General features: G+C 42.0%; 1 long non-coding RNA gene across 1 annotated transcript; it reads right to left on the bottom strand.

Moving 5' to 3' along the window:
- Positions 1 to 946: 946 nt before the first annotated feature.
- LOC306712009 lies at positions 947 to 13,633 on the bottom strand. The gene is made up of 5 exons (XR_013767538.1): positions 13,547 to 13,633; positions 9,755 to 9,864; positions 9,427 to 9,613; positions 7,518 to 7,563; positions 947 to 6,851 (listed from the first exon to the last, which is right to left on the bottom strand). It is a non-coding gene; the product is annotated as an uncharacterized lncRNA (long non-coding RNA).
- Positions 13,634 to 14,034: the final 401 nt, after the last annotated feature.

Genomic DNA, 14,034 nt, shown 5'->3' with positions numbered 1-14,034 from the left:
TCTGGGAAAATAAAAGTATTGCCAGTCTGCATCGTATATACTGGATTTGGGTTGTTGATTTGGTATGCCTTAAATATAGAATTTTATTTAACACAAGAAAACATTTCTGTGGACTTCACATACATTCAGTAAACAAGCCAAATACATGAATAGGTAAAGCAGCCCTTAAATATTGCTACTTGTGGTTTTTATCACTATTCAAAACACAAGATAAGTCCCTTGTCGGCCTCTCTTATCAGCATATTTTTAACAAGTTTTTACCAAGGGAACCCAGGGCTCTTGATGAAGCTGCTGGCTGGAGCAAGTGTTGCACCGCTGCAGTGAAACCAGTGCGTCATTTTTTCATGATGACATAGGATGGAAAAACGGTCTCAAAATAATTGCTCTGAAGACTATGACATGATGTAAAGCAACAACGCCTTTCCCAATTGATGTCATGGCTAATAATACGAAGCAGATTGTATCGTTTCCGTGTGGATGTCTCTGTAGGAAAAATCAAACAGCTAAGAGACGGACAAGAACACAAAGTACATCACTAGGAAACATACACGTGCAGCAACAATTTTACAACTCAGTCCACCCAGGCTAATGGATGTTTTGTCTAACCATCACCATAACAGTTTGTGTTGCCACAGCTAAGAACAAAAAGGGAACACCCACTTGAATAATGTGAAACTGTTGAAGCCACACCTAACAACAGAAACTTCTTAAGTAGATAGCATCCAGCAAATCACTGTGATTAATATTGCCATTGGAAACCTCTCCGCAGACTGCAATGTGCCCTCAGGTATCACATCTTCTGTTTGTCATGGCAATACTTAGCATACCATTTCACTTATGATGGCATGTAAACACCGTCATGTGAAACCATGCTGGTTAAGTCTGGATGAAATCAGCAGCCAGAGTGTACCCAACTTGTAAAGCAAAAAGACATATTTAACACAAACTTAAATACAAAAACAGAGTTATTGCTGGAAATATTACATTTATTTATAAAATAGATATATTAAGACTTTAGATAGTCACTGTGCAAATAAGAGCAAGCACTATAAAGCACTTTATAATGTTTGACATTAAATATTGAATTGTAACATACAGTATGATTACATATTACCTCAGAATAAAAACAAAAAGAAGTTTTTCCAACGACATTTTTTCAAAGCAACACTAAGAAAATAAATCTGCGTTATGCTTACAACATTTACCACAATTCATTTCAATCTTCAATCATAGAAGAAAACAGACAATGAAATATTACATGATAGCACATTTATCAACATTACTTCTGCACTTATTAACTAGCAGGATACAATGCAAACCTAAAGATAAGCGTAAGATACTGTTTTACACAGTAGTTTGATCATTAAATCAACTGATGCCATGCAACCATCAAAACTATAAATATTAAACACTGCAGATTGCAGTTCTATACAGTATACTGTACATACATACATACATACATTATTATCTTTACAACTTTACTGACAATATCATGCTTGCTCATTTAATGTCTTTTTGACAACCACCACTTTTGAAAAGCAAATCATGCAGGCAAAAAACACGAGTCAAGCAGAGTAGATCCCTTTACAGAATATGATACATGTTAGCCCATCTTTCTTCTTGTACATAATGAAGTTCAAGAGACTTGACAGAAAGGAGGATTTAAAGCAATTGTTCTGCCTTCACAATTCTGTCTCTTTTTCTTTGCCTTCACCTGTTTCCAAGTAATACTCATCATCGGTTGTTGTGTCTGAGCTGCTGTCTGAAGACTCCTCAAAGGTACTAAGGCTGGATACATAACCTCTGGAGGGCAACAGCCCTCTGGGGGACAGGTTGTCCACTTGCTGTGATGCTCCTGACGAACTGGGGAAGGTGGGGGAGGAAAGGCTGGGAGGTTTTGACTTGCGTCTGGACACTGGTGACAGGGGAGGGGTTGGAGGAGGGGTTGGAGGAGCGTCTTTATCCCATGCAATGTGACAAGTGTTCATGTTAGGGCTCCAAAGGTGGGCTGACTTTGAGGTTGTAGTTGTTACAGGTGGAGAAGGAAAGACATCTGAGCTCCAATTCGCTAAGCGCCTCGTTAGTGATCGAGGAAGAGATCTGGATCTCATTTTACCAGGGTCGCTGGCGAAATATGACAGTCGACAGTCCTTACTGGGCTGGCAATCAGGAGTAATAGACCACTGATCCAAGTCCTTGCCAGTGTCTCCACATGTTAATGCAGAGTCAGAGAGGTCACCCACACTCATGAACCTGGATCCAGTGGAGATACGCCCAGGCCCTGAAGGACGACTGGACAGTACCGAGCTCACAGAAAACGACCTCCCAGGCTCAATGCCATACTTTAAGTCTGCATAGGAGGATGCCAAGCGTTCCTTGTCCTGTCCTGGACCTGCACTTGGAGGACCAGTGGATGCCCGGCTTCTTCTTGAACCCCCCAGGCGGATTCCCTCTCCCGGCTCACATGGTGAGAGGGATTCTCTAGCACGCTGTAGCTTTGGGCTATAGAAGACACTGTCGTCTGTAACATCCATTGAGGAAAATTGGGAGACAGGGGAAAGAGAGGAGAAGGGGGAGAAGGGACTCCTGGGACTGGGTGTGGACTTCCTGAACTGAGTGGGATAGTCAGCAGAGGGGTTAGGGCTCCTACAAGGACTGGGATCTCTACAATAGAGGAACTGGTTTGTTGGTTTATAATCTGTCCCCTTGTCTTTGTAAAGGTCTAATGGGTGTGTTGTTGGGCTGGTTATTGTCAATCGAGGTTGGTTTTGAATTTCCATGTGTTCTGCACAAGCAGTTTGCTCGTCTCGGTCAGTTTCCGGAGTTGATTTGTCTGACCAAATGTAAAGCTCATCTCCTGCCACTGTACTCCCAGCAGCTGAGGGTGGTATGACAGTGTATCTGTTTCTTGTTGTCCATCTATTGGTAGCATCTGTTCCTTTCTCATTGTCCTTAAGCAACATCCCTTCCTCCTGCTGCACTAGCTTTTGGGTATTCTCAACAGTGATATCAGTGACATCACTTGATCCACTGACAGGAGGTGTTTGAGAGGCTCGCTTCCATTTCCATGGAAACAACATATCATCATCAGACCGTATGGTGCTGAATGTTTGTCTCAGTCTGTTAAAGACCTGGTCCATTTTGGTATTAGTCTTGCTGGCCTTTTCGGACTGTGATCTTGACAAACTGGAGTTTGGTGTGCTGTCACTTTTCTTCAGTGCAAACCGGCTTCTCTTTGGACTTTGTTCATTGTTGCTCTCCACTGAAAAAAATCTGCTTTTACCCAGTACATTCTCCTTCATTCTTCCGTTAGAGCTTGAACTGCTTCCACTGGAGCTCTGATCTGAATGACTATATGGTTCTCTTGCAGCTTCCTTACTTTGCATTCTGTGTGACTGTTGACTTAACTTGGTCTCCATAGAAGCCTGTGTGTTTGCAGTATGTTGCAAAGGTTTAGGCGTGGCCTTCCTTGGGGCAGTTGTAGCTGTATCTTCTTTAGATCTAACACTGTAAACCAGTGTCTCAGTTACACATGTTAAGGAGGAGCTATGTGCCTCGTGAAGTCTGTTGTCAACAAGCAATATTTGACCATTCTGGCAATCTTGGCTGTTGCTCTTGCTGTGATTATTGTTGACTTGATCAGTTTCTGAAACCCCGCCTTTTGCACGTCCATGGGTGGCGGTTTTGACTTGGAAAGGCAAAGGTAGGGGCTGGGGTAGGCTGATAGGCGACAGAGGGGGTTTGGATGTGGGCAAGGTCATGGCTGCAACTGAATCAGTACACATAGAAAGATGTGGGGTATAATTTGACTGAGACTGTTGGAAGAGGGGTGATCTGGGTAATATAGTCTTAGTTTCTCCCTGTGTTGACCTGGTAGACATGAGAGTAGAGTAAGGTGGGGAGCTATAGCGAAGCTTATAACCACTTGAAAAGTCGGCAGGGAGGGAGAGAGGCGCAGAGGAACGACACTGAAGTGAGCCAGGCTCCACCGAGAGTGTCCTCTCCTGTCTGGGTGTGGTTACGTCCCTTCTTCCCTGGTCAAGGATCATAGTGTCAGTAGGTCTTTGCTTAGACCTCTCTTGGTCTCTGGACAATACATCAGCAGAGTCAGATGACAAGGATCGATACTTCCCTCCTTTCACCACCTGTATGCTGGTTGTTTTTGGGCAAGGAGAGCAAAGGCTACTTGATTTGTGAAAGGAAAAGATGGATGGAACTTTGCAGCTTTGCGGCGAGCTGGAGCCCGTTGAGACTTGAAATGGCTTTGCCTTCTCAACTGTCACAGGCTCAGAATGCTTCAGATCCACTGAGTCCTCCCATGTTACTCGTCTCACTCTCTTTCCCTCTACACGGCGGAGTTTGTTTGGGTCACTTTCTGGGCTGTTTGAGAATGTCCTTCCCTCCTTAAGACTGGAAGTGACTGAGTCGATGGAGCTAATAATGTTAGGGGTGGCAGGTGGGGTTAAGAGAGAGGTGATAGTGGTTGGAGAAGATGCAATAGCAGGAGTTACAGGAGGATTAAGGAGGGATGTGCTGGGAGCAGTTATGGCTACAGGATGGCTGCCAGCGGCAAAAGAATAGCTGGTGGAAGCAGTGGATACTGGACTGTAGTTTGTTTTAGAGAAAACATTGACTGTGGGACTCAGACTAGATACAGTTTTAGGCTGGAAAGGCTTGTGAACAGAAGCAAAGCTTCTTTCAAAGCCAAGCGGTGTGGCATGGCCAGTGTATGGTGAAGCAACTGGATGAGAGTGGATGGAAGAAGTAGTTTTAGTGTTTGGGGTTATGGGTCGACCAGAGATAGTTTTAGAGGTAAGACCTTGATTATTGAGAGTGTTGGTGGTAGCAAGAGAAAGAGGTGGTTTGGGAAACTTTTGAGAGTCCTTGTTGTGTGAAGATGCGGGGGTGCTGTTGGTTTTGGATGTGCAATGATTATTATTGTACTTGCTCCTGCTCTCAGTGGGTGTATTTGAGCTCATGGGATTTAGCAAAGTAGGTGGTAATTCAGTTACGTTTGCTGTAAATGAACTAGTATTTACATCATGCCTGCTGAGGTCTTTAGGAGGATGACTCAGCGTTGTTTGCTCTGTAGCTCTGCTAATTTTAGAACTAGACAAATCATCAGGCAAACTGTAAGGCTTTTGTGGTTCTCTGTTGTTCAAGTTGAAGCCATATTGCTGTTTGACAAGCCTGTCTGATCCGTGGTCAGGTGAATCCTCAGCTATTCTTTGTTTGACGTTGTCAGTTCCGCCCTGTTTTTTCATAAGAAGGTTCATGTTACCTTTGCAAACTGACTCTGTTGTGTTATTGTTGTCTCGGTTATTGGGGATTTGACTAATAAATCTTCTGTTGTCAGTTAGACTTGGAGAGGCCAAGTCTCTATCATCATTCCAGGGTGGAACTAAGGGTGTGTTTGATTTTTCTTTGATGTTCATTGTATCATTGAGGGTTAGAGGGGAAGTACCTTCCTGGGTAACTTGTTTCCACCAAGAAGTGGATGTCAGGGTGCTCCCCCTAGGGAGGGAATGGGTATTTAGGAGGGAATGTCTTGGTGAAGAGGCAGAGCCCTCCGAGAATACATTTGTACTTTGGTCTGAACCCTTGCAGTTTTCTTGCCTCTCTGTTGGCTCTCTAATTGGAAATGCGTGTTTGAAACATGAAAGACTGGGCTGGGTCCTAGTCATTGTCTGAGCTTGTTGAGGGTGTGAAGAGGGTGTGACTTCTGCGTCTTTGCTCGTGGGTGAAGCTGAAAAGAAGCGCGTTTCAAATGTGTTCCTTTCTCTTTGGTTGGAGGATGATGGGGAAAATATCGGCCCAGTTTCAGTTGTCCTATGAGAAATGGACGATGGAGAGCGTGGAGGCTTTGACCTCTCTTGTCTGTTATTATTGAGAAAGGTTTGAGAAAGGTGTGTTTTGAATAATTTTCCATCTTGATCACAAGGCAAACTGCTTATAGGCAAAGGATTTATCTCGGGGATGGGGGAGGCAGCATTAGTGTTCCTGCCATTTGAGTTAAATCTTCTTAAAGACAGAAGCATACTGCTGGTTGTTGGTTTCGAGCTTAAAGATGACAATCCTCCTTGATGACCAGTGTGTGGATTCCTCCTTTGTTCATTTGGTTCAAGGGAGAGGGGAGACACAGCTGTGGGTACAGGGCTTACAGCTCCTGCATACATTTCTTTATTGTCCATCCTTCCAGAGTCTACATCCAAAGAGACAGTCTGAATTATTTTCCTCTTAGATTCATAGTTCAAGCTTGCAGGTCCACTCTTTGTTGACCAGCCCTCTGTATTCCTCCTGGTACCCAGAAATGGCCCCCTTAAGTGGGCTTGCGATCCATCTGTCAATGACCTGTCTATATTCTCCTGAAAGCGTTCATGGCCACGGTTTGCCGCAGTGTTTGTCACATCTTGTAAACTCGCCTGGGCTTCAAAATTGCCTGTTAACCCAGGTCTTTTTGTCCGTCTTAGCCGGCCATTCCAGTGAGGAGCAAGAACTGATACCACAGTGGAAGACAACATGGGTCTAGTAGGGTTGGACAGTTCCACAAGATCAGTATGTTTCTCAAGCCCTGTATGGTCTTTTATATCTTCTTCTAACTCAACTGATCTAGTATCACTTGTTGTTTGTGGCCCACATGGAAATATGTACGAGCTATTAAACTCATGTGATCCAAACTCCCCATTTGAGAAACTATGAGTTATACTCAAGTCCTTGGTAATCTCTGGTTCATCGCAAACAACTGAGATAACCTCTTCTTTCTTCTTGGCTGGAAATGGTATCCTTTCAGATAATGTAGAATCACTGGCTTTCTTTATAGAGGTGTGTGGTGGGGACGTTTGTCCACTAACCTGTCAAGAGAAAAATAATTAATGCAAGTGACCAGATATTGTATCCTGATTTATTTAGTCATGCCAACATCTGGAATCTGCTATATATTTGAATGTTTTTAAATACATTTTGATATCTAACAATTTATATGACCACACAATATCTTACACTAGATGTTTGCATTGTTACCACAGATCAGCATTGTATAGTGGTATTATTAAAGCCTAACATCATATGCCAACTTTATATCATATGAATGCAAATTACTTGCATGCTGAAGTAAAATGCTTTCTTTTTACAGTAAGTATGCAACAGTGGCCTTCTATCTCAATTGTAAATTGTGTGCTGGCAGAGGCCAGAGCTTTGTTGAAGCTTGAGTTCCCATGGTGTAGCTATTTCAGAGATTCAGGCCTTGACAAACAGGTTATTTTGAAAGACAGGAGAATTCCAAGGACACACACAAACAAAAGCAAACACACCCTGTCTCTTCTAACGCCTAAAATAATAATCATCCTGATGTTTTTAAGAACACGCAATTTCACTTATGTTGTGATGTTTACACAGATAATTACTTTATGTGGATTCAAAACAACGTGTTCGTCTTGGGTACTGTAAGTATTGATTTGTTGTGAATATGTTTAACATTTGTTTTTAAATGGTGTTCTATGATTCCAGCAAATTCTTACCTGACAGTTGCTGTTCCAAGTCTCAACCTGATGTGTTTCAGTTAAACTGGCAGAACATAAGAGAGGGAAGACATGAAAACCATTAGGCATACTAATTAGGATTCCACCAGGCACTTAACTGCAGATTGTACATAGTATACAGTATGCAAAAAATGTTACAGTTACTCTCTATGAAGACTGAAGACTGTTTCCTTTATATCTATGATATGATGAATATGGTTGCTGTGGAATCTTTATTAGTAAATATTTCAAAAGGAGAATACTAAATTCTGATTGGCTGCAGGGTGTAATTCTTTGTAATAGACACCTACTTAGTAGTTTTAGTTAAACCGTCTGCTCTCCGGTTTAACATAACGGAGTCATGGGAAGGGACATTGAGGGGGCAAAAAAAGAATCGTAAAATTAAAAAAAAGATAGTTTTGATGTTAAGTAAAAACAAAAACAATTGAGGCTTCCAGAAGCATGCTTTATTATTGTTATTACTGGATGTGTTATTCACATCAAAAATGAAGGCAGTAAGAAATTCCCTATCAGTTAATCAACTACATGACGCGAGTTTAGCTTTCACTCATTTCACGTATTGTGCAATATTTCATATTGAGATTGGGAAAGTTGAGGAATCTTAATTGTTAAATTAGGTTTGACACAGCAAGACTTCATTGGCAATGGGACCAACCAGCTAAAAACATTATGAAACGGATAATGTGATTGCTGATATAATTAACAGTAAAAGCTAATAACATACCCAGCCATCCTGTGCTCGCTACCGTTTTTGTGAGAAACATTTGAGGGATTGGATGTCTCCCAATTGTCCCAGCAATGCTGATCAACAGGACGGTCAGCATTCCTCTCCTCTGTCCCTCTTTCCCCAGACAGTTTACTGAACAGTTTTCTCACAGCATGTGCAGTGAAGTCACACCTCATAAGCATTTATGAGAGCACTTACAAGGTATTTGTGTGTTGAATATGATAGCGCATGGATCACACATGGGCGTACTGTTCACACACACACACTAGATCACACTCAGTGCAAATTGTCTATATAAGGTCATGTTGGATAGCATGAAAAGACTGCAAGTGGCATGTAGACACTAAAAAGGGCGTGTTCTTTCTTGAACCAATAAAGCCAGTTTGATCAATGACCTCTATTGATAAGGGTTTTGTGCACACACTGCATCACATATAGGCATGCAAATATGCTCAAGGGAAAATGTGCAGCACATGTACATACAAACCTTCTCCACCATACACAATGTGAAAAGCAATTAAGTCATATCAGATTGTGTCTAAAGAAAAAGTGAAATCATTTTTCCCTCAGGAGAGAAGCCTAAAATGACCTCCAGCTGTCTTATATTGCTGCCTTGAGGAAGTACTGTGTTGCAAAGAAAAACAGCCCACTGGTAGATGATTTATGATAAAGTAGTTAAAAAAAGATAAAGTCAGGCTTCCTTAAAGGGCGGTAGGAACTTTATATCTTCCTAGACTGGATACCGTGCCACGTAGTGTGAAGTTACCATACTAACAAATATGTGCATGCTGTTCACTCATGGAGAGACAAACAAACTAAATAATCACACCATGTTGGACCCAATCTTCGTGGTCACACAACCAGGTGCACTTCCTTGTTTATACAAAAGAGCTGGCCCTTCCAGATAGTGTGTCACATTCTTGAGTATACAGACAGGGTTCAGTGGTTCAGTTACTGTTTGACTAAATGTTAGAGAGGACGTGTGATTTAAGTGACTCGGAGCACAGACGTTGTACTGTTCAGCTAAATGCCAACACCCCACTGTCGGGAACGTTTAGGGAGTAGCAAGACTCATTTAAGATAGCAAGCAGTTCATAAATACACTAAATTTCATCAATACTTGGCTCAGGAAATAATATATTCCTTTCCTTGCTTGCTTACCTGTTCAAACAGGGGTCTAAATTCTTCTCGAGCCTTAGCTCTGGCTTGTCGAGGCCTAGATTTCTGGAGAGTCTGATGAGAAGGCAGGAGGTGATTCTGGGTCCAGTGGGCTTCTGGTTCTGGACCTTTGACTCAACACAATGAGCAGCCTCTTCTTTTCTTAGTCTGTCTGTCCTTAATATTAGTGCTGCAATAGATTCAGAATAGGGGATAATGTTTTGGTCACTGCTGTAAATTCAAAGATTACCGAAGTGTACAGAAATACTCCTTGTATAACACATGCTGTGCATTTGTCTGATGTGTGTGTGTGTGTGTGTATTCATCTCACCTTTGTGTGTTTCTTCCTGTCTGATCGCTGATGGAGTTTCTTCATAATCATCATCATCATAATGATTCTCCTGCTTGAACCTTTCACTGATCTTTTCATGCTGCTGTTTTCTAAAAAAATATAAAACACAAAACAGAGAAGATGAGGAAGTTAATCTAATCAATTAAGATTTTCACTCGTGGAAAAATGCTCCAGCCCCACCGCCGGCCACAGTACAGCTCCTTAATGAAGCAGCATTCCTGCTGCTAGCGCTTCTTCTACATATAGTTTGCCTTTCGCGATGGCCAGAATGTCATTTAAATTTATTTTAGACAGAGAAAATGTCCAGCAAATATGCGATACAATGTCAAAATACTATCAAAAGATCATTTTAACAGTCTATTTTCGCTGCGAGCCGTGTGCTACACATGGGGAAGAATAGGCGAGACCGTAAATCTCTTGAAAGAACACCGCTGACAAGCAGCTGAGCCGCACCTGAGCCGTGCTCTAGCCTGTAAACATGAGGGCTGAAAAATAAAAAGCAAGAGGTTCACGCAGGCACTGTGGTCCGGGCGTAAGTACCTTGCTGAATGGCAATTCAAGAGTGGGTAAATTCAAGCTGGATATGGTCAACAGAGTGTGAACTAAGATTTTTTTTCAGAATTTTTTTTACGACTTACATTTTAAGCATTCAATTTCTTGCCCAGCATCAAATGGGTGGCCTTCCAGGCCCTAAGTAGGGATGCAACTATTATTTTTATTATGCTGAATATTCTAAATCAATCGTTTTGTCTACAAAACAAAAAAAAATAAAAATATATATATATATATATATATATATATATATATATACACAGACATACATTTAAATAAGTGCCAAAGGTTCATCGAAGAGAAATCAAACAGCCGTGCTTCCCTCATCTTATCAGTTCTACAGCGCTGGACTGATAAGCAGTAGTTATACAACAATTCCGCTCTGCTCACTCCACACTTTCTCTTAAAACCAGAGCTAACACTCCCACTCGCACAGGCACTAAAACATGCACGTACACATTTACTGCTGCAACCCGACGCTGACCCACGCTACTCTGCCAACTGATGAGCACGACGATGGCAGCAGAACAAAGATGAGGCGGTTATCTAAAGACACGTACGTCACTCGGACCTTTGTTCGATGAACATAAATCAAATGCAATCGTCTGCCACACTACATTCCAGGGTCCCTTTCGCTCTTTTTGATCTGATCTAATTGAGCAAACTGTATAAAAAGGTAGCCTGTGGTGCTTCAAGTGATCACAAAGTGAAGCATTTAGATTTCTTTCTGAAATAACAAGGAGCATCTCGGCCTCTCCCTATCCACCCTGCCTTCAGGGGCAACCTGAATGACCTCATTAGAGTTTAATCTCTGTTTGGCTAATGTAAAAGCCTAACATGACATGACATGACATGAGATGAGAGAAAAGCAGGAACTAATAAAGGGAGGGAGGAAGAATCTTCAACAGCTTTTTCAGTGCCAAGGCATGCCTTCAATGTGGATGGAGTGTTTTTAATCCTACGTCTCGCCGAGGCAGCAGAAGAACAACATCACATCGCACTAATATCAGTGCTTATAAACCTGTAGGTAACCATGTTTGTATAGTTGAAGCAGTAAGCGTTGATGGGTGATGTTTCCCTCTCACTTTGTCCACCTGAGTCTGAAGTTTAAGAGAAGCGGGGTTCAGTCCATAAGAAAGTCAGAAAACTGTGAGAAATGCCCAACACAATTCTTTAGAGCCCACCGGTTGACGTCTTCAATTAGCTTGTTTTGTCCAACAAAAGTATAAAACTCAAAGATATTTCTTTAGTTAAGGTATAACTAAGATATCAAGTTCTCCAGGTAACCGTCAGGAACGACCGCAGAAACTCCTGTAGTACAAGCATTACCAATTGGGAATAACGTCATAACATTGAGCGTCAAAGAATTCAATCAACAACAACATTTTGTTGATCGACAAACGTTTTGAGTCGTTCTCTAGTTTCAGATACTAAAATGTGAGGATTGTTTCTGCTGTTCTATATCATTGCATATCTTCTATCTTTGAGTTTAGGATCGTGAGTCAATCGAGCAAAGTATTTCAAAATGCCAGCTTGGGCTCTGGGAAATTTTAGTGGCTATTTTTCTCCCTTTTACAGCATTTACCAGACATAACCGGTCACTGGAGAAAAATAATTGACAGATTAATTGAAATATCAAATATTTTGATGGTTGCAGCCCTACTTTAAAAAAGGACAAGCTTTCCCAAAACGGTTGTGGTGAGGGGACATATGATTTAGTACGGATTGTATTTATTTTATAGCATACAAGTTCAAATTAAAAGCTTAAAAAGACATTAGTGATGCTAATCCTGTGTTGACGAAACATAAACAAACTGCAACCTCCAGTCAACGCTGCAGCCATGTAGCGTGCATGTTATTTGGGCTGTGTGAACTGTGTCTCAAGTTTGTTTTGATGGTTTGTGATATAATGCAGAATTGTTATCTTTGGAAGGCTCTTTGGGCTGCTCCATTATGCCCAGTGTGTCTCATACAAGTGTGTTGGTGTATTCTTCACTCAGCCTGGCTGTGGGTGTGTGCCCAGATCTGCCAGCCCACACTTACATAATGGATGCGGCCTGAGTGTGGGTGTGTACTCAACACTGGCAAATGCGTGCAATTTTTTTCCAACAACCGCAAAAAGGATTTACAACCCTAAACGTCTTCTTTTAATGACTTTGCAGTACATGAGCGGCAACAAAAAAGGACAGGGCAACGTGAAACTTGTTCTGTTTGCTGCCACACCTTCATTGACTGTCAGATTTCCAGGGGATCTGTTTATTTACTGAGCCTATATGTGGGTATACAGTAGGTGGATTTAGAGGGTATTAGCAGGAGGATGTAGGGGTAGGGCTCCAAACATGCACAGGCAGCTGCTTTGTGTATCTCTGTAACTGTTAAACTGCAGACCTGGGGGTGCATGCATGAGCTCGCCTGCTAAGCCACTGAAATGGAACTGAAATACGTCCACTTGATGATGCTGGGTTACAGTGGGCATATTTGGATTACATTGTTTTGTTTAGTGTAGCGCAAACGCATACACACGACAGTTTGGTATTAAACGCGTCATTCATACATGATGGGCTTACATAATAGCCACAGTACTCAGTCCAAAACCTACGTTCAGAACCTTGGATATTTCATTCAATCTCTGAAAGTTATCTCGAGTCCAGATGTGTCACGCAAACAAGAGTTAGGTGTCAAAACAACTTATTCAAAAATCTGTCAAATTGCGTAAACCGAGACCAAGGAGAACACAAGTTCAGTTCGAATCGTTACTGGCTACTTTCCACCGACAGGACACCTGTATTTATCCAACATAACATATTAAACACGTTTTAGTGCAAATTCGACTCCCTCAACAAGTTATCACCTTCCTTTAAGCTTTCAAACACGGTCGGCAAAGTCGAGCGGTGTGTCATCATGTGAGTGAGTGTAACACGTTGACTTAATGGAAAAGCTCAATGCCGAATATACTCAAACATGGTCATGATTCGTGAGACGTTTTTTGTTTAACTGAGCGACACGTATATCTTTGCAGACACGCGTTGACAACTCAAACACACATATTAATACACGCAGTTCGGCGTGGGAACTCGCGTCGCTGCTAAAGAAGTCTCCAGAAAGCAAACGTGAAAAAAGTGCGAAGCAACATGAATAACAAGTCGATAACAAGTACAATGAATACAGGATAAGTACAAACTCGTTGTTAGAATACCCGTTAAATAGATTGTCACCTACCTCGCAGTTGTAGTACACGTTGCTCGGCTGGTTGCTCGTGTTGTCCTGTACAGAGGCGTTGCTGTCTCTCCTCCTCCAACTCTGCGCTCCAGCTCTCCTGCGTCACTTGTTGACATCCTATTTTAACCGGTTCAGTAAGCTTTCACTCTTCGGGCGGACAGGACGATGCACCTTAAACATGTCGTGTGGAATTTAGCGCAACTTGACCTGCGGACAGGCAGTTTATGTCCATGTGTCACTGTAGCGGTGAAAGTTCAACACCTTGTCAGGTGAGCGGAACCAGTGCGATCATATAATCACGACTGGCCGCGTCCCTTTCCGAAAACGTCCCCCCCCCCCCTCGGTCATTGTAGAAGAGATACAGATTGTGACAAACTACACATTCCCAAAGACATTATTTACCCACATTATAATTAAACATTCAGGACAATCTGTTTTTGCAGATTTGTTTTGTGCAAAACCTTGAATACAAACTTTATAAATCACAA

This window comes from Pholis gunnellus (assembly GCF_910591455.1).
Source record: "Pholis gunnellus genome assembly, chromosome: 20".
Taxonomy (NCBI): Eukaryota; Metazoa; Chordata; class Actinopteri; order Perciformes; family Pholidae; genus Pholis; species Pholis gunnellus.
The sequence above is the reverse complement of the archived record's forward strand: the minus strand, read 5'-3'. Positions and strand labels throughout refer to the sequence as shown.